Source organism: Protopterus annectens, chromosome 8.part0 (assembly GCF_019279795.1).
Source record: "Protopterus annectens isolate FY-2018-M chromosome 8.part0, PAN1.0, whole genome shotgun sequence".
In the NCBI taxonomy this organism is placed as follows: domain Eukaryota; kingdom Metazoa; phylum Chordata; order Ceratodontiformes; family Protopteridae; genus Protopterus; species Protopterus annectens.
The window spans coordinates 1,679,472,954-1,679,495,353 of NC_056741.1; the positions used below are offsets into that span (position 1 = coordinate 1,679,472,954).

At 40.5% G+C, this 22,400-nt stretch overlaps 1 protein-coding gene across 10 annotated transcripts in view; it reads left to right on the plus strand.

Moving 5' to 3' along the window:
* Positions 1–22,400, plus strand: part of PKNOX2 (PBX/knotted 1 homeobox 2) — a 3,468,198-nt gene that overhangs the window by 1,310,225 nt on the left and 2,135,573 nt on the right. For 2 of the 10 annotated variants that reach the window (XM_044081210.1, XM_044081216.1), the window contains one exon: positions 7,817–7,855. The exons of 7 other annotated variants lie outside the window; for them this stretch is intronic. The gene's annotated coding sequence lies outside the window, so the exon portion shown is untranslated. Of the gene's footprint in view, positions 1–7,816; positions 7,870–22,400 lie in introns of all 10 variants that reach the window. One more of the 10 variants, XM_044081207.1, reaches the window with a different exon arrangement.

Consider the following 22,400-nt stretch of genomic DNA (forward strand, 5'->3'; position numbering starts at 1 on the left):
TACAATCCCCTGTAATAACCAAGGTAGAAATTCTTATCACCAAACTCCAACACAACAATACCAAATCCATTAACTTAATATGCTCCTACATGCCCCCAGGCAGCAACATTAGCATCATAGAAAGTATTCTCAGCTGGCTGTCTACATCCTTCCCTCAAGAAACAATAGTACTTGGTGATTTTAATATAAACTGGTACTCCTGTACCACACTAAATACACCAACCCAAATAAACCTTTACGGCTTCTCTCAAACTATTACCACCCCCACTAGAATCCATAAACCCACCAAAAAAAAAAGTATATTAGAATGAATCTTAATAAATTGTCACCCTGTCTCCTACAAAGTAGGTGTCCTTCCTGATGATATTAGTGACCACTCACTAACCTACATATTCAGACAAAAAACCTATATTCCAAATGAACCAACCTTTAAAATCACCCGCAACAAAAAGAAATTTAATCCAGCCAATTTTCAGGCGGAGTTACTAGCCTGTGACTGGTCACCCTTAAAGCACCTGCCAGTTGACGAAGCAGTATCCCACTTTAACACCAAATTTCTACAAATTTTAGAATTCCATGCCCCCTCACGTTCCTTAAGAACTAGATGCAAAGCAGCCCCATGGCTCACTAAAGAAACCAGACAACAAATTCTACAAAGAAACAAAATCTGGTCCAAATGGAGACACACTAAAGACCCTATTGATCAGCAGCATTTCAGACAACTAAGAAATGCCACCAAAGAATCAATATTACAGGATAAAAAAAACTATTTCCTCAAGCTACAACAAAATCACCATAGTCAACCCCAAAAATTCTGGTCTAGCATAAATAAACTCTTACATCCAGGACACTCCAAAACTCCTCCCCCATCTACTCTCTCCCACAACTCTCCCAAGGAGATTGCTGATGCTTTCAACTGCTTTTCTACTGAAACTGTCCAATCTCTAGCTAACTCCCTACCACCTCTCAAACCCACCCTACCCCCCACTACCTTACCACCTACATTTCACTTAAAACCTATTCCTACAGCCCTCATCTATAGACTACTTCATAAACTCAAACCCTGTACAGCCTCAGCTGATCTCCTACCACCTGAATACCTTCAAATTGCTGCTAAACCTCTTGCCTACCCAATCTCTATTCTAATTAATAGAACCATAACTGAAGGCTCCATCCCTTCATTATGGAAAATCTCTCACATACTCCCACTTCATAAAGGAGGGAACTCAACTAAACTCTCCAACTTTCGACCTATTGCACTACTATCTCCACTAGCCAAAATTATGGAAAAATATATCCACAAACAATTTCTAGACCACATTCTCCAATATAACCTTCTAGCTGACTGTCAACATGGTTTCAGACCATTCCACAGTACCACCACTGCTCTCCTATCCTTCACAGACTGCATTAATAAACAACGTAACAATAACATGCTCTCCTCTGCTCTGTTCATTGATCTCTCTAAAGCTTTTGATATGGTCAACCATCAATTACTACTTAATATACTCAACTCTTTCTCTCTTGACACACTAGCATTCCAATGGTTCAAATCCTACATGCATAATAAACAACAGGCTGTCCTCTGGGATAATAACTTATCCAAACATCTCCCAATTACTCTGGGTGTCCCACAAGGCTCTATCCTGGGACCTCTACTTTTCTCCATTTTCATTAACAACCTTTTTACTAATCTTCCTCTACCCACCTGCATACAATACGCAGATGACTCCACTCTCATCTGTAAAGCAACCACTTCATCTGAGCTCCATGATATCACCCAATCAGTTTTCAACCAAGTAGAAAATTGGTTCCAAGAACATCACCACCTCCTCAATGCCAAAAAAAAAAAAACTATTACTATTTACACCAACTAACAAATCCACCCCATTACACTTCTCTATTACCTCCATCAATGGGACAATCATAGCTCCCGACACAACTACAAAACTCTTAGGTGTACTGATTGACCACAACCTCAACTTTGACACTCACATTAATTCCACCATCAAAACTGTAAACAAAAAACTGGGATCCTTATATAGGATAAAACCTTTTCTTACTCCTGAAGCCAGAACTACTGTTGCCCAAACCCACCTGAGCTCCACTCTCTTCTTTGCCTCCCCAATTTTCACTAATCTTTCCAAAAGCAACCTAAACAAATTGTCCACTTCATATAACAACATTGCCAGGTTTGCTACTGGGTCCTCATTCAGAACACATCACTGTCTAAACCTAAAACGTCTAGGATGGCTTGAACTAAATAACCAACTAAAATTTCAACAACTCTCAATCACACATAAAATTCTATACCAGCCTACTAATACTCCTATTCTCACTAGCCTCATCTCCCCCTATACAAACCTTTCAAACCTGTGTTCAGCAAATAAACTACTAGTTACAACCCATAAATCCCACAACAAGGCAAGAGATTCTCTCCTCACAAACTCTGTGGGGACAATTTGGAACAAACTTCCCACAAAACTGACATCTCTCTCATCATTACCTCTCTTTAAAAATCAACTAAAAAGTCACTTAAAAGCACAATGGCTTTGTCCTTGCACAAACCCCGACTAACCCCCCCTTACCACCATAAACTTTTCTATACATCTCCTCCTCAACCACCTTTAATCTATGTAAACATATGTTATCTCATGTATACAATACGACAAAAAAAAATCTCTATTATTCCTTGTTTGAAAAGACATTTTATCTTTTCTCTCTGTTTCAGTCTTATTCATATTTGTGTATTACATGTATTAACTTACTCTGTTTTATAAATGTTATCTTATTATGCCTATTTCTGTGCAAACTTGTAAAAACCACTGGAGCTTTTCTCCCCGGGCCTCTACTGAAAATGGACATAAATCCAGCTGGACTAGCCCGGTCAACAAATGTAAAATAAAAATAAATAAAAAATAAAAAGTTTACTGAATAACAGTTACAGTTAAAGAATAATGTCAGATTTATCAGAAGGAGTGAGGACAGAATGATTTAAAATGTTACCCAAGATATAACCTCTTGTACAACAACGCATTATGTTCAGAATGTTATATTGAACTACTTTTATATTGAATTACAAAGCTCTAAATTTGAAAATGTGTCATATTGTCTTGAAAGGTTTTTGTTTAAGGAGAGTAATATCACTATAATGCATCCACTGTAAAGGAAGGCTTCAAAATCACCCAAGTGCAACCCTGCAAGAATATTGCAAGTACCATACATCGTGGAGCACAGAGGTGAAGGTATTGATGTATAGAATGTCTTAAGAGATATGAATCTTCAGTTGAATCAGACAACAACTAGACTCTGATTGCCCCTGTAATGACTGATCATTTAAAAAAAGCATTTGCTAAGCAGGTAGTGGAGAAGTCCCTGGGACTGGATGGAATTTCTATAGAATTCAGGAAGGTAATAGGAAAGAAACATCAAAGGTTATAACATGTTTCTTTAATAGAATATTGGTGAGGCATCTACCTTACCATTTGGAGGCAGGAGGTGATAACAGTGATTCCAAAGAGGGAAAGGACCTGTGCATGTTGCGCTCCTGTGGACCTGCTTCAATTCTGAACTGTGATTGTAAGTTGTTTAGGGTAGTGGTTACAGACTGGATAGCTAAAATGGTACTGGACTTGGTTATCTTGGAGCACAAAGTCAAGAACAAAACCTCTGCAAGTAGGACCAGGTGCACGGCTGTAACTGATACAAGTAGACAAAAAACGCCAGCACCGAACACAGTGAGAAGCACAAAACCAATAAGGTTAATACATAAGTATATTTAATCCATAAAGTAATATACATCCCAGACTGGTTTCAGCCAACAGGCTTTCCTCAGTGGGAACAAAAGTAGTTACTGATGTAAAGTGACAAACGTACATATATAGGGTGAACCATCCAATAGGATTCTTCCCAAAATCCAAAATGCCGCCTGTATGGAAAATAAAAAGAAGATAAAAAGTTTATAAAATAAAACTACATTAATAATGACAATATATGTGATTTGAGTAGTAAACATAGTTACTAAGAAAAAATAAAAATAAAACACATAACTTTACAGATGGTCATTCAAACCAGGTGAAAACAAAGCGCCCAGTTTTATGATCCAATACTTCTCTTTTTTTGTAAGGATTGAGTACCAACCCTGTTCATTGGATATGTCACCAAGGATCCTATCAATAATGTTGAACTGGAATCTAGCTGAGTTGTGGTGTAAACAACGTCTATATAAAGCGTTAGTCTCTCTCTTGGTTCGTATGTAACTATGATGCTCTGACATACGCAGAGGAAGTGGTCGTGATGTTTGTCCAACATAGAAAGAACCACATGTCCATGTTGCAAGATACACCACCCATTCGCTGTTGCAGTTACCAAAAAATTTCATGTCATATATCCTGTCCGTATTTTTGCTAGTAAACTGTTTGGATGTGAAAATAAATAAACAAGATGAACAATGACCACAGTTGTAAGTGCCCCATAATCTATCACCTGTCATGGTTAATTGATGATGTATAACTCCAGCTGAGCTAACTCTTTTGAAATGAGTAAAAACGGAACCTAGTGTCCTACCTCTTCTGTATCCATACTTACATGTATCACCAATCAAAGGTGTAAATTCATCATTAGCGGTAAGAATGTTCCAATGCTTAGACATAACATTTCTGATTAAATTGATGTTCCGTCCAAATGTGGTAATGAAACGGATGGAATCATCCTGTTCATTACAGGTTTTATCACGATATGTGAGAAGTGAAGTTCTGGTTGAGTTAGAGGCAACCTGTTGGGCACCGTGGATGTCAGGCTCATTGTATCCCCTAGCTCTGAACCTGTTAACCAGATCTTGTTGGGATTCTTCATATTCATTCTCTGAGAGGTAATAACGTCCTTTTTCTGGATGCAGTCCCTTCACTTATGAGACAAGTAAAAGGCTTTTCTGACCACTGCCGCTACATGTTGGTTGAATGTGAGATTTTCAATCTGTGTACCCAGGTCTCTCACCACAGGTTGTGTGCTTAGGGGGTTGCCGTTGATGTGGTAATCAGTAGGGGCCGTATTTTTGCCAGATGGCATTATATGTCTTTGCCTGGACCTTTGAGAAGTAGATGCCAAACAGTAGAGGTCAGACTTGTCAAGCTAATGTGCGATAGTTTCCTGGTCAGTAGTGGCACTTTGCACTTTGTGCATGGGGATGACAATGGCAGTTCTCCACTCTTCTGGAATGAAGCCTGTACTTGGGCTGTGGTTGAATAGGGTGCTCAATGGCAAAGCTAGTTCTTGCTGGAGGTGGTGCAGAATACAGCCTGGGATTTTGTCAGGACACTTGCAAACTGTGTTCTTTGCCTTGGATAGGGCCTTTAACACTTGATCTGTGGATATGTGGGGTGCAAGACAAGTATCGGGGATGGAGAATGGGCCTTTGTGGAGGACAGGTGGGTGAGGTTTGAGCTGAACCTGTCTGCGAGCAAGTTGGCCAAGTTAGCTGGATCAGTGTAAGTGGTACCGTTAAGTACTACTTCGGAACAAACCTGGGCTTTGCCATGGAGGTTCATGATGTAACTGAAGAAGGCTTTGTGGTTTCCCTATGTTTTAGAGGCTAGTTTCAATTCATAATTGGCTTTGGAGGTATTCACTAGTGATCTAATTTGTTGAGGCTCAGGAGGGAGTTTTTCCAATTTGGAATTTGTTCCTTTTTACCCTATTATACATAAATGAATAGAAAGATATAGCTATAGGTACAGATATCTATAGATAGATATAGATATATATCTCAATATTTTCCAGGTCTGCCACTGACTGAGTTTAAAAAAAAAAGATAATCAATAGTTTCGGAGACTTAATTGGGAAGGTAAAAGACAAAGGGTGGTTTGGCTAAAGCTCTACAGCCTGATGGATTTGGGCAGTTTGGGGGTACCAAACCCCAGTTTTTACAAGGAGATGTTTCATCTTTTATAGACCCAGGAATATTTGGAATCAGCCAGTAACAACTGGAGAAGAGTGGCTGAGTCAGTAAAAGAGGGCTAAGATTTTAGCTATGCTTGAAAGGAAAAATCATTGGAGGCTTTGCAAAAATACATGGCAAAGAGTCAGATTGTGTCCTGGAAAAAAATAGACTTGTTTATTTAGTTACAGCTTCAAGAATGTTACAGGAATGTGGAATAAGGATTGAGGAACTGGTTACAAGAAGGCACTGGTGCTGTCTTCTGGGAACAAATCAGTGTGGGGGGTGGAGATGGACTGGGAGCTGGCATATTAAAATATGATCTAAGAAGTAGCTGGAGATTGAGTATGGAGGACTTCTCAAATTGTAGGAAAAAGTGCAGGGAGACAAGCAGGGTATCTTAGCCCAGCCTGCAAGCAGCCTACATCAGTCATCTTCTTACTGCAAACCAGGGAAACACCCTTTGATGGAAAAATGTTGGCGAGCTGGGTGATGAAAGCCCTAGCTGACTTAAACTGAAATTTTGTCTTTATATTCATATATATCTGAGCATAGGAGCTACACAGAGAAACAGGTTACTAATGTATGCCACTAAAGCAAGAAGGCATATATTTGTTTTCCTAAAAATGCCTCCACAAATATTTTCTGCTGCAGGACCTAGAAGGTTTTAAGGAACAGATAACAGAGTTCCTGAGAAGAGTCTTTGAGGTAGAGGTAATACTCATCCCTGCCCTCTTATTGTTGGGATATGATGACACAATGGAGCCATCTTTCCTGCTAAAAAAATTACTCTGCTAATAGTAAAGATAAAGAAACTGATTACTCGATTATGGAAGGAGGCAAGACCACCAAAGCTAGAAGAAGGTAAAAAAGGAGATGTACAGAACTCATTGCTTGAAAAAGGAGACACGAATGTTTAAGTATGAGTACTTAAAAGTTTATAAATCTGGGCATATTTTGATCATCATGATCACTTGTTCTTACATTCCTAATGGATGAGATTTATAACAGGGAGAAAATACGTTAAAGAGGTTGTACTTGAATGAAGAAAGATAAAAACTGGTTTAAATGGGGGGATTACTAGACAGCTAGATGAGATACATGTTACTATAATGGTATGACATATAAAAGAAAATATACCTTCAAAACATAAACAGGTCATAGTATGTCCTCCACTTAAACTGGGGCCAAACAGAAAAGTAAGTAAATTAGAACAGACTCTGTGGCAATTCAGGAAGATAATAATATGAAGGGGTGGGTATCCCATGGAACCCCATGGGACATGTACAGAATCACAGTATAAGGGGCTAAAGCTTTTGCCTGTTTTATTGTTCTTCTTGGCTTATTTATTTATTTATTTATTTATTTTACATTTGTTGACCGGGCTAGTCCAGCTGGATTTGTGTCCATTTTCAGTGGAGGCCCGAGGAGAAAAGCTCCAAGGTTACAAACAAGATAATAAACATAACACATTTTACAAAGGCAATAAGCAAGAATGCAGTGATATTAGTACAGGTAATACGAGTGTAAAAATAAGACAAGTAAAACACCTAAGTAAAAGGAAGGCATTAGCTGCTTTCTGTACAAAGTTAGGTGTTATAAAGTTCAATATATAATACATAGTTGTTAAACCAAGAAATAATTTTTTTTTTTTTTTTTTTTTTTTTTTTTCTTATCATGTTTTATTTTTCATTTTTTTTATCTGTGCTGGAATATTTAGTTCATGTTAATGAGTTTTGCAGCAAAGTTATACTCAATATCTTGATTGCTTGATGAGTTAAGTTGTTTGAAAAGATTTTTGTTTAGACAGAAATTATAATGTTATTAGTTCAGTTTACTTATGTTTAAAGTGTTGTACTACGAGATGTTTTTTCTTTTTAGGGGACTGTGCTGAAGGATGTCTTCTCCCATTGGTGGCTGGTAAATATTCTGGTGTGAGTCAGTATTTTTGCTCTTGTAGGATGGTTTGTAAATCTGTAACTGATGGTACACATTAGTGGTGAACATAAGAGTTACAGTTAATTAAGTTCCCTCTTAAGTTTTGCTTACTCATCAATTTTTCATTTTATAATTTATTATGCCATTCTATAAATTGTTATAGGATTTCTTATGGTCCTACAATAACTCCTAATATGCATACTATGTCCAGCTTTACATATTCTGATTCTTCCTTAATGAACATGTAGTTTTGATTGTCTTCATACTGCCAACCTGCTGGGCATTTATGAGGCCCACATCAGACAGCAGATTATGACCAGGTCCCCAGTCATAACCAATTTATGTGTTCAAAATGTGACTGTCAAGAAGTTCCTCTCAGGAGAGTAGAGAAGCTCTCAGGTTGACTCTTTACATTCATTTAAAGAGTACATAAATAATTTATGAGATCGGTGAGGCCTAATCATAATTCTTTGTAGTACATAGAGGAAAAAAAGAAATGGAGTAAAAAGTGTTTTACAGCTTTAAAAGTTACAGCTTTACAGCTTTAAAAGTGAATAAACACTTGGTGTACCCCCTAGAGAATAGCCAGAAGGTGTTAGACACTTCACTGCCACAGTCCTTTTTTAATTTAATTTTATTGTGATAGTGAAGTGCTTTGTAATTTTTAAAGCTGTTTTAGACTCTCCCTGTTGTACTTTGTGGATGGTATCAGCTACTGTTACTGGAATAGCACAAGTCTAATGCTTAACAAACTTTTGTTAAGCACTTTTATTATATCAAAAAGGTGCTTATTAAGTTTAACTTCTCACATTCCCTGCATAATCACAATACTGTGTGTACTACATAATATTATTTAGTGCAATGATTTATAAATATGGAGTGCAGATTAAGCTAAAAATTTGATTTACTTTAGAAAAGAAGTGTGAATTTGTGTAGTATGTTGGTCATGTGGAAAGTGTGATATGATGATACGTGCCTTTGTTACTAATGACTAATTCATGTGATATGCACCTTCCAAATGTTCTAATTATTGGGAGTTAATTTGGTGGGATTTCATAATCCCTTTTTCCTTAAATGGGCACTAAATAGCAATACACACAAATGAAGGATGTGAGCCATCCTTGAGGAATCTATGACATAGCACGGAACATTAGGACTGGTTATTTTTCCATATTGTGAATGAGTATTCTCAGGATTTAATGAAATCTGTGTAGGCCCAGTGTAGAGCCTACATGGAATGTATCCATGTACACAGCCATGGTTCCCCCTCAGCAGCGCGCCATGCATATTAATGATGGCTCCCTGCTGAGGGAGAGCCGAGGAACATGGATATTGAATCAGTGTAGGGAGAGGTGTAGAAGCTACCCGTGACTGCAGATGAATGTGAGGCTCCTGGTAATGCTCCTTCCCACTGTTGTAATGTTGTGAAGTGTCTCAGCTGTCTGATAAGTCATTTTTATGATGTGTTATGTTTTTTATAATATGTTTATATTTTTTTACTGCATGTTTGGGCATCTTGCAGACATCTAAATATAGAAACCAGATGTAATTATCATAATTAAATTTATTTATTTATTTTTTCACATACGTTTGCATGGTGCTGTGCAGTGCTCAGCAGAGCCAAGCAGAGCTTATGCATACATGGCAGACATCTGCCAGACATCTAAAAATAGAAACTGGATGTAATTAATTATTTATAGGTGTGTTTAAGCGTGTTTGCACTGTGTGGCATGGTGCTCAGCAGCACTAACAGGTAGTCTATTAGTATATGTGAAGGTATACTAGTTATTATGACATCCAACTAGCTCCATGGGTAGAGTTACGGTCTTATGTGTGGTAGGTCCTGTGTTCGAGTCCATAACAGGCAGAATAGGTCTGTAAATGAATGTACTATTTTTTCTTTAATTTCCTTACAGTATTGTGAATTTTGGCACTGCTGCACTCTGCTAAGCACTGCTCATTCATGCTAAGCAGTGCATAAACATACTAACAGCTACCAATTTTTGCCCAGTGCGAAGCCTTGCTCAGACCACGTTTTTGTGGGTTTTCGTGCTGCTTTGATTCACTTAGCTGGTTTGTGTGCTGCGAAGCGATGCAATACTGTTTTGAAAGTTGCTGAATGATGTGTAAGGGTGGGGGAACAGCTTATATTAAGCCCAATAGGTGGAAATTCTGCAACAGTCCTTGGAGTTCAGTCATCTGTTGGTATGGCTGGTGGTGCTGGCAAAGGTGTGCCCTTTTGGGTACAGTAATGGGGCATTCAGGAGTCCATGGTCATGGTCGGGCTCTTTATAAATTACCATGAACCCCGGCTGATGCAGGGTGGATTCCAGGGGTGAGAATGTAAGGCGGAGGCCTGGGACCGTTTGGCCAGGGAACTCACCAGTGTTACTGGTATCTCCCACACAGGTGAGCAGTGTCATCACCATTTTGATGACCTGAAAAAGAGGAAGAGGGGAATCCTGGACATCTGGGTCCAGGAAGCTCGAGCTGGGAATGCTTTACAAGTATGTAAGTATGTCTTTCTCTCTCTAACCAAAATGCAAGCTGAATGTCTGCAAAACTGGTATGCATAATGGTGTGCTTCTCTCCCAACAGCTGCAGTTGAGAGGGCTTGCAATGTCAAGTCCCATGCCGGTCGCCTGACCAAGTTGCACTGTGAGCATGCTAAGTATGGATTTAGTATGCCAACTGTAACACAATAAGCAAGGAAGAGTAAAGCATTTACTGCAGTAAAGTACACACAAGAAAAACTGTACTGCAATAAATGGGCATGTAAAACTGTAGTGCAATAAATGGGCAATTAGATCTGTAGAACTGTAGTGCAATAAATGAACAGTAATAACTGTATTTAAGTAAAGCATCAGCAATACCAGTAAAAGTAAGCAAAATGTTGTTCAGCAGAATTGTGTTGTCAAAACCATTGAGGTTGAGCTGTATGCATTAATTGTCTATGATAAGGTTGCTGCAGTCAAGTGTAACACTGTAATAGCTGTAGCCAGCAAATCTAATGGTCTGCAAACTGTATTGCTCAACTCATAGTTCTGTCCAAGGCTGTCTCCAGGCCAGTATCTGTCATATAATGCCATCTCTTCCTCAGATGTCAGGTAATAAAGGTATATGAGTGAGGTAGCCCAGTCTATGGGCAGATATTGTTTGTGGACTTCTCAGATATTTCAAACCAGTAACAATAAAATGTGGTCACTAGCACTGTTAATTCTAAACTGCAGCTTTTTTCATATATGCAGTATGGTTGTATTCCTTGCATGTGTACTCTTACTGCAGTCTGCTATAAAACTGTAATAGCACTAAAATGCTAGAGGAGTGTCCTGTAACTTGTATTGCTCATTTCATAGAATAGTTCCAGGTGATCTCCAGGCATGTATCAGTCACTCAATAGTCAGCAGTGACTCAGTAGCTCAGTCTGTTAAATGCTTTGTATGCAATACATTTTGCCGCAATCTTAGGTTCGAATCCAGTGTTGTGTAGCACTAAATTTTCCGTATCAGTTAAGTAATGCTCACATTTTCTCTCTCACCAGGAATGTAATAAATATATGTGTGAGGTGGCCCATATTATGAGCAGATAGCATGTTTAGATTTCACAGAATGTTAACATCAATACCAAGAATGTGGTCATCAGCATTGCTGAGTCATAAATAAAGCTGTGTAATCCCACTATGGCTGTATCCCTTGCATGTCTGTACTAAGTTGCTGCAGTCAATTATTACATTATCTGCAGATGTCCCCTGCAGTCACAGCTATTGGGTTCTACTCCCATGCCTGCCAAGTAAGGCATGACGGCTGTCTGATTTACTTATTTACACAAACATGCCTCTCAAGTGTCACAATTTCTCTTAATGTAATTAAAACTGCCTAATCCGTCTGTCACATAATTAGAAGATAAATTATTACCTGGAATGCAATGTATTACCAAATCTGTTTACAGAGCACCTGAGTAGTTATGTAAGACCATATTATGTGAAATTGTTCTTGGTGTACCTGCATTTGTTACTGCTTGGCCCATACTAACCCATGCTAACAGCTTGAGAGGTATGTACGTGTTACATCACCTATAGGAGAATTGTAGTCACTGTACTCAAACCTGATACTACACACCTGTAGAGCATATATTTTGGTGTACTGATGGATATAATCTGCAGTGTCAATGATGGAATTTTTCTCTCTCTCTCCAGCCCTTATTTTCATTTATTTGTTACTGGTATTTATTATTATGATTTAATATTAACATAGTTTGTTAAACTAACTGTATTTTGGAAAAATGTGTTTCATTATTGATATGTTTTATTATGATTTAATAATATATATTGTTAAGCTAACTATATATTGGAAAATGTGGTTGATTATTGTTATGTGTTGTTATGATGCAATATTGACATATTTGTTTAATTGTGCTGTTGGCCCTATGGTTTACTATTTACTGGTGTGCTGTTACCATATTGACTGTTATGTTACTTAATGTTTTGTTGCACACTACCTGCAGCATTGGGTAGTACCGCCGTAGGGGACGGGGCCCAGCAAACCTCTGGGAATGGTGGTGGAGGGGTGTTGTCACCCATATGAAGCTGCCAGTCTTAATGCGCAGTATAGCCACCATGGCTGTGACCGCCACCTGCGCCAGATTGAGAGCATGCTGGCCACCCTGGTGGAGCAGCCTTGCCCTGGTGCCTAACCTCCAGCACAGACACCCTCGGGGCAGTGATGAAGCAGTGTCGACAGTCCCATGGGTGGGAATGTGAGTCACACTGCTGCTGTCTGAAGGCACATGGGACTTTGATTCCACAACACCCTCCCTGTCCAAGGTGTTCACCTTCCCTCATGTGTCACACACTGCCCCTGTCTGCTGTCTGATCTTTCATGTCTGTTTACAAATGCCAACTTACCTTCTCCACATGTACCTATGTCCCTTCCCCAACTTTCCACCCTCAACTTAAAAAAAAAAGAGCACCTGCCCCCCCCCCCAAAAAAAAATATCATCCCATACATAGCTCTCCATTTTGCACATGTCCGATGGACACATAATTCGGTCCAATTGGCTTGACAATGCAGTTATGTTGTCCTTAACCCTCTCTCTGAGGTTTGAGAATCCAAATTCATCTACAAATTCTGTCAAAGTGCAAAGTTGTTGCTGTATAAGAAATGGATAGCTATGGTTCTTTCCTACACCCTTCCTGCACATGCCTCCCTGCCTTTCACTATGTTTTTCACTCTGCTTCTCCCCATTTCATCACTTTCCTCTCTCCCTTTTTTTCTTTTCTTAATATTTTTTAGTGCATGATGCATTCCATGGCACAGCTTCGCTAAGCTCAGATAAATAGAGCTATAAATGACTATGTGTGTTTCTAGCATTGTAAATAAACACCTCTGCCATGTTTTGAACACAAGTCCATCACGCCTGCAGCACACTGCATTTACCCGCTATTCAACTTTACTTAAAACAGGTGGTTTAAACAAAACAAAGTAATTGCCAATTACAGTCATTAGGCATGTTTCAGCAGAGCTGCCCACGCAAACATAACTAGAATAAAAAGTAATGGAGTAAATGGGAGAGTGCCTTGGACACCACTAGACAGCCAAACCTATGATAATGGATGTAACTGAGGCCTTTGATAGCAGGTAAATGTGCCCTTTTATCAGCACCATGTAGAAAGTCACCTATTAAGGCAATCATGGGATAATACATATTCATCTGGGACCTTGGTGCAGAAATACATCCATATAAAGCCATGCACATACTGATGGATGTAGTAAATGTATGTCACAGCCTATATGTGTACACATGTATCTTGCAAATACACCCACTGTAGCAGTGACTCAGTAGCACAGTCTGTTAAATGCCTTGCATGCAGTACATTTTGCCACACACAGTCCTGGGTTCAAATCCAGTGTTGTGTTGCATTTCAGTTGCATTATTGTGAAGGCAGCAATTAATGAATGACTCATGCACTCATTATCCACACAAAGCATTGCAAAGTAGTTAACTGCTTTTCACTGCTGCAAGTCACAGGCCTGCAGGTAGGGACACACATCACATATCCCTGTAGCATCACTATGTCAGATAGTACTCTGTTATTGACACAGTTGCCTAACATACGTACCTTAAACACATGCCATAATTGGAGTGTAAAAGGGCTCTGCCTCTATTACAAGGCTGATACAGCTGACACAGATACACCTGCAGCTTGTTGTTCTCCAAAGTGTTCACACTCACTGCCTATGTCTATTACCTGCAGCAGCAGCTGCAGCCTTTGGTACACACAGCTGTATGTAAAGGTTACTGCTACAGATCTTCCCTCTGTGATGATGTAGTATCCTTATCCCAGTAATGTCCATCTCAACAGCTAAGAAAGGGGGCCTGTTCTACATGAAGACCTTCTGCACTGCACAGTGGTTGAACATCATTGTCTAATGATAGTGCATCTCAGCTGTTTTGGCTGCAATTATCATATCAGAGTCACAAAATGGTTTAGAGGAAATTACATGCTAATGAGCAGCATGTTAAAATGCAAGCAGCTGGCTATGGGCAAACATTCTGGTTGAGGCTTTCCTCACACAGAACACACCTTTGCGAAACAGTACTAGTAGCGCATTTCATCAGAGGAGTACTGAACTGCACCAGGTATGTAACTGTTTTTTGTGTATAACAGGATGCTGATGGCAGGATATGGGTATGTGGAATAGGGAGTACAGTGGTAAGCCTGTCTTAGACCTGATGTAATGACATGTCATTGATACCCTGCTGTCTTTCTCATACAGGGGATGTACAATATATCAGGGTTGCATTATCTTTTGTCAGTGTGACACACTGCTGTTCTTGGACTGTCCCAATGTAGTGGTCATAATAGCACACTGCTATTTGTCTGATACTGGTCTTATGACATATTATTGGGTGGCTGACCTTAGGGCACACCACAGTGGACTGGAGTGTTGGGTGTATGATCATACAGCAGAATCCCTCATGGCACCCCCTGGAACTACCTCAGTAATGACATTATCTTGGTTGTATCCACACACATAGTATATTGTCACACTGTGAGGTATGACGTGTGAGCAAGCAGTGGATAGTGCTGGCCATTTTGTTCTTGCTGTATCTTTACATAGTGGACATCCATGTATTTGATCCTGTAATGTGTTTCCTTTTTGGTGTATGTCAAGACTAATGTATCGCAAAAGGCATGCCCCATTTTCAGATGCGGAGAATAAACTAATACTTCAAGGAATATGGCAAAATCATTGCATCCTCCTATCCAGGGGGAGGCATAACAGGGAACAGTAGGCTGCACTGTAGGCAGACCTTGTCCGGGATGTGAATGAGACTGGCCACCAGGACAGGACATACAAGCAGGTTTGACACCATGCTACAGACATGGTGAATGCTGCACAACGAAGGGCAGCTGATGTAGCCAGGGATTGTGCCATCACTAGTGGAGGGCTTGCAATGGAACAACCACTCACAGCCACTGAGGAATTCCTGTTTACACAGGGATACACAACAGCTTCCAGGCATCCATCACACATTGTGGAGGTGGGTGCCACAGTGTCCACAGCAGAGGAGCGTGCAGGTAAGCTTACTGTGATCACCATTGTAATACTGTAGCAGTTATTCTGTCAGGCATAACATAACTTTATGTGGGAGTCAGGTCTGTGTGCTTGGGGGGGGTTTGGGTCAGTTGCACACTCATGCTCAGAATGTCAGTAGTACATGAAGTAATACAGTAGCTACTGTATATGTGATATATATGCAGGTATTACCTTGTTGTGCTGCAACTTGCAGTGGTACTGAAATTACCTCACCCTCACCTTTTTACAGGTCTGTCAGGAGTTGTCCACAGCCATGGTCCTGTGTCTGGTAAGCTTGTTACTGTTGTATGGAACATAAATACATATGCTATTAAGGGCAAGTGCCAGGATAATACCCTATGTACAGGTAATGTTGTGTATAACCAGAGTAAAATATTTCTATGTTCCAGTCTGTAACAGTTACCTAAGTTTCCTAGAGTGGGTAATCACAGAAGTGTAGCTGAATGAGCAGAAACACTTTTACAGTTATAATTCACATTAAATAAGTCTCCTGGTGTACATGAGGCAATTAACCTGACACGCTTTGTACATATTGAAAGGTTGATGGTACATACCTTAGGCATTGAAACTTGTAGTTGTATATATTTGTTAAGATAGGTGTACTGGGTTTTATGTGCTGTGTTATCAGGTATAGTGTCATATTGTTTACCTAAAAGGTACATTGTACCGGCCAAGTGTCATGTGATTTATCTGATGTGCTTGTTATAAAGGCCTTGAGTCAAATGTGTATGTTGTTGTGAGGAGGTCTGTTGTGCATGAAAGTGGAGATGAGAAGATGCGAGATTGGTAATGCAGTTGTGGATCCTCATTATTATGACTCTTTGTGGATATTCCATACATAATAGGGCAGGTAGTAATGTAGTGCTTTTTGTTTTGGTTTCCATGGGTGACCAGGGGATGTTGGTGTCTCTCCACCACACCACTTGATGTCAGTGCCTCTTCGGACTCTGATGATGATGGTGGACACAGTGAGGCACATGTGGGGTTGCTGGGGGCAGAATCTGTCCCAAAGGTTGATTTCCCTCTTCTGTCCCCATTGTCACCGCAGATAGTCAGTATGCCCACACATACCCAGTCCCCACAGGCCTCATATATGGGGAGGTCAGAGGGGGGAGACATTGAACAGGTCAGTGTGGCAACTATGGCTTCAGTGAGTGTAGACAGTGGTCATAGCCAGACTGCTGGCAAGGTCCCACACAGGCGGATTTACATGGGTGCTTATAGGAAGACTGTTGTCCATCCACCACCTGTTTCAGGTGTCACATCACAGGCCACTCGGTGCATATTTCAGGCCATCATGGATAAACAAGCATGTTCTGAACAAAACACCAGATGTATGCTTAGGGTTATGGATGCAGCACAGTCTGACATCCGTTACTGCCTCCACCACACTGGGGACACTCTGGATCATTTCACTGATGGAGTGGACAGATGTTGGGCTGTGACAGTGTCTGTCTTGGACCACACATTGTCTGTGCTGGAACATGTGGTTGGAGTTGGGTGTCAGACCCGTGGACGTAGGTCAGTAACACCATCTGCTGAGAGTCCATGCGGCCATGCGCAGTTACACTCCTGTAGTTGCATTATATCCAGCACTGCAGAGGGGAGTGTGCTGTCCACACAACAATGTGGCAGACCATGGGCATGTGGTCCTAGGTGGTCCCGTGGTGGACACAGTCCCAGCAGACAGCAGTCAGCATTAGGGACTAGCACCCACATCTGACCTTGGGCATGGTGGTGCCAGTGCAACTCCTGTCAGAGCCAGTTCCCTTGTTCAGGGCCGGAGATGGTGAACTGTCAACTCTACCATGTACAGTCCACAGCTGTCCAACATATTCATGTGTAGGGCTAGCACTGATCTTGACTGTGTACACACACACACACACCACTGTCACATGCAGGTCACCTACAGACACACACAGCACCTCTCCATGCCCCATCTAACCCACTCCTCTTCCTGACTCTCACACATGCTGTCAACCGTTTGGGCCAGCCTAGGCCTCCAGCAGCTCCCACACATCACCCTGTGCAAGTGATGATACCTGTGCTAATAAACAAAACAGACTGGATTTCGAAGACAGAAAAAACTCCACTCTTTATTGGCTAGTACATACAAGCTTAATGCTCCACAAGACTTGCATTTTCATCCAGGCACCTCCCAGACTTCATCAGAAATTTCTGATGAAGTCTGGGAGGTGCCCAGATGAAAATGCATGTCTTGTGGACCGTTAAGCTTGTATGTACTAGCCAATAAAGAGTGGAGTTTTTCTGTCTTCGAAATCCAGTCTGTTTTGTTTATTAGCTACCTTTTTGACTGGTTCCTCGTTTTTTTTGGTTGATGATACCTTTACCACTTCCCTGTCATCATTCCATCAATGCATGGGAATGAAGCTATGTGTCTGATGCACAGGGTGACTATATTACTTGACATATACTTGTGTAATGCAATATTGTTTTGCATGCCACTTGTAGTGGTCACCAACATATACTGTATGCTGGCATGTGTCATGAGTACGCAACATACTTTTGTTAAACCTATGTTGCATGATGTTGTACTGGCGTTATTGTTACACAGTGATAAGTATGTCAGAGACCTGTGTATGTTTCTGTTGCAGGAGTCTGAGGGGATAACCTATGGACACATGGCAGCAGTGAAGCGGCACATCATGGGATGACAGCACAGCATAAATATGACTTCAGCAAGGTACAGAGGTATACGTGCATACTCCATAGGTTCACATCTGTATGACAGTCTGCCAAGGACAATGGCAGCAGTCAGCATACTCATGCATTCATAATTTGTGATAAAGTCTTCTACAGGGCAAGGTGTGACTTTGCTGGAGTGCATACGCTGCCTATCTGTAGGGTGCATAGTAGATGGATGACTCACTGTAAGGACATTAACCTGCTGTGTGATGTTAGTACAACATGCTTGTGCTAGAGATATTTGTCTAGCAGACATAAACACACCCTCGAAACAGACCCTGCCTGATGATACACAGAGTACCTCAGTGCACCTCAGCACATGCTATATGTTTGATTGGCTGGTTGGCCTTCATCTCAACACACGGCATCTGCCTGAGTCCCTCTTGGACTGTAGTAACATGTGCTGGCCCTATACTAAGGGGTATACAGATGTCTCTGATTGTGATGGCTGTATGGCCATTATGCTAGTTACGTTAACATGTGCTATGGCCCCAAAACATGATGCATAATGCTGTAACAGCCTCACACACAAACATGGCCACATTCAGGCTAGCAAAACTTCCATTCACTACATACAGGACACGCCAAGTCACACATAGAGTGCAATGAAAAAGTATTGCCCCTTTCTGATTTCTTATTTCTTTGCATGTTTGTCACACTTAAATGTCTCAGATCATGAAACAAATTTAATTATTAGACAAAGATAACCCAAGTAAACACAAAATTAAGTTTTTAAGTGATGATTTTATTTATTAAGGAAAAAAAAACTATCCAAACCTACATGGTCCTATGTGAAAAAATAATTGACACCCCCTGTTAAATCATGAAGTAACTGTGGTTAATCACATTTTTGGGAAAGCTGAGTTCAATTTCACTAGCCACACCCAGGCCTCATTACTACCAGACCTGTTGAATCAAGAGATCACTTAAATTAAACCTGTCAGACAAAGTGAAGTTGGCCAAAAGATCCCAAAAAGGAAAACATCATGCCGTGATGTAAAGAAATTCCAGAGCAGATGAGAAACAAAGTAATTGACATCTGTCAGTATGGAAAAGGTTACAAAGTAATTTCTAAAGCGTTGGGACTCCAGCGAATCACGATGAGAGCCATTATCCACAAATGGAAAAAATGTGGAACAGTGGTGAACCATCCCAGGAGTGGCTGGCCTACAAAAAGTACCCCAAGAGCGCAGCTATGACTCATCCAAGAGGTCACAAAAGAACCCAGAACAACATCTAGAGAACTGCAGGCCTCACTTGCCTCAGTTAAGGTCAGTGTTCAAGACACAACCATTAGAAAGAGACTGGGCAAAAATGGCATGCATGGCAGAGTTCCAAGATGAAAACCACTCCTGAAGAAAAAGAACATAAAGGCTCATCTCACTATTGAAAAAACATCTTGATGAACCCCAAGACTTTTGGGAAAATATTTTGTGGACTGATGAAACAAAAGTTGAACTTTCTGGGAGATGTGCATCCTGTTTCATATGGCGTAAAAGTAACACAGCATTTCAGAAAACGAACATCATGCCAACAGTCAAACATGGTGGTGGTAGTGTGATGGTCTGGGGCTGCTTTGCTGCTTCTGGACCTGGACTACTTGCTGTTATTGATGGAACCATGAATTCTACTCTCTACTAAAAAATCCTGAAGGAGACTGTCTGGCCATCAGTTCATGACCTCGAGCTGAAGTGCACTTGGGTTCTGCAACAGGGCAATGATCCAAAACACACCAATAAGTCCACCTCTGAATGGCTTAAAAAAACAAAATGAAGGTTTTGGAGTGGCCTAGTCAATATCCAGAATTTAATCCAATTGAGATGCTGTAGCATGACCTTAAGAAGGCGGTTCATGCATGAAAACCCTCCAATATGGCTGAATTAAAACAATTCTGCAAAGAATAATGGACCAAAATTCATCAACAGCGATGTGAAAGACTCATTGCCAGTTATCGCAAATGGTTGATTGCAGTTGTTGCTGCTAAAGGTGGCACAACTAGTTAATAGGTTTAGGGGCAATTACTTTTTCACATAGGGCCAAAACCCTTCCTATGTCTACTTTACATAGGTTATCATCCATATGCCATATGGATATACACATGTACCAAGTTGGGCTGAGTGGGATTAGAACCCCTACCTATCTAGGCTTATACACTATAGATCACACTATTTATTGCACGTGCCACGGCTTGTCTTGTTACTACACCATCAGCTGGTAGTCTTAAGGTAGCTAACATCATCAGGTATTGTAGAATAGGGCAGTGTAGAAGCCAGCAGCAAGTTTCCCCGCCCCATAGGTAAACACCGCTTAGCCGTCAGTGCACCCCCCAAACTTCCATGCTCAGCACAGTGGCACTCCATGCAAACAGGCGCAGCTAAGCTCCAGTCAGCTTGGAAGCTATTGGATACACCCTGTCTTGATGTCCGCTCATTCCTCTGTGGACTCCAACATGGTTCTCTGCCTACACGGAGGGGATATGCGGACATGGTTACCCCATTATGCTTTTCATTATCTCCACCTCATTTGCATAGGGATCTCTGCTCGCATCCTGGATACTATATGCTTCCAAGCCCTTCCACGTTAGCAGCAGCATCAGTGCATCATTGTAGATACTGCAAGCAGGGTCCTGTAATGCATTTCTGTCTCATGATATTAATATTTGATTTTTCCAGGTTTTTTTAAAGGTATGTTTGTGCACTGTGGCACACCACTCAAACATGCTAAGATTATTAAAAAAAATAATTTATTTTAATATGTTTACTATAACATTTGGAACACACAGAGGATAGTTTTGTTCATATCTGTGTGTGCTATGCCATTTCTGTTTATCTACCTACATTTTTACAGCCCCTTTTGTCTGTCTACAATCCTGTACACGGAATTTTTCTGTGTACACTACAGACACTGACACGGGGACTGCAGAGCTGACTGTCTGCTTGCTGGATTGCTCTACCTGCCTCATGCGATTCACCTGCTTATGAGGTGATTTGCATGCCATGGAATTTTCTGTGTTGGCACACACATGTGCGCAGCTCAGCAGTGCTTAATGAATCTAAAAATGTTTGTGCCAATGTTAGCAGCGCAGTGTGAAGCCTACACAGAAAAAAAAAACGTGTAGACTTTATTGAATTCCCCCTATATCTCTGTAACTGTGCAGACAAATATCCAGACTTCCCCACTGTGACTTTTGGATATGTGTGAAGTGGAGTGCAGTAACTTCCATGTCTTAGTTGATATATGCTTCTTATAAAAGCAACTAGAAATATCTGGATAAAATATGTTCCTGGTTTGGAATTGGTTTGCTCTGATGGACTCTACAATGCCAACATTTTATAAAGTGCAGTGTGCCAAGCTGGTTATTTACTATAAATTTTTTTTTTTTTTGTTACAGACGAGGGGCAATAATTGAGGAGGGCTTCATAAGTTTACTAGGATGAGTGTATATGATATGATATGATGCATATAGTATATCCTTAGAGGTGTAAATGTAGATTTAGGCCGTTAGTTCCTGTTAGTTCTGGTGACTGATAGGGAAGTCACTGGGACCATAGAAACTGAAGTAGTAAAGGAATATTTGGATCATTAAGTCTAACCTGTTTGTGTCCACCAGCTAAGAATCATTTGAGGAACTGCTCTTTGAATGTATGCAGAGTTATAGGTCAAGTGTGTAATGTATATGGACTCTAATATGAGATGTAACATATTTACCTTAGCTAAGGATGATTGGCATTTCCAGCACCAACAGCAATTATTTCTCTTCGTTGACACTCAGATAGCCCTACTTTACTATATGCTGGACATATCAGTTTTGAGATTCATTATATTCTGTTTGAATCCAGAGTCTGAAAAGCCAAATTACATCTGTTTCTATGAAGGAGGGAATTATCTTGGTCACCATCTGTGTCCATGAATAAGGGAATTATCACTTGGTTACCATCTTCTTTCACAGGTCAGAGACTGTGAGCATTACAAGTCTATAGTATATCAGTGAAATGTAAATACATTGAATACCTCTTCATCAACCTATTTTCAGTGACAGCGAAACTTCATGAATGATTGTTACATCTAATTTTTTCCTACAGTAAGTAACCAGTGGGCCATTTTTGGGAATTTGCCCTTTTCCTCACTGTATTGCTGTCTCAAAGTTTGTATATTTAGTTGGGGAGGGGGGGTGTGGAAGGCTCAGCCCCCCACCAGGGTGGGTTTTAGATTTTTCTATT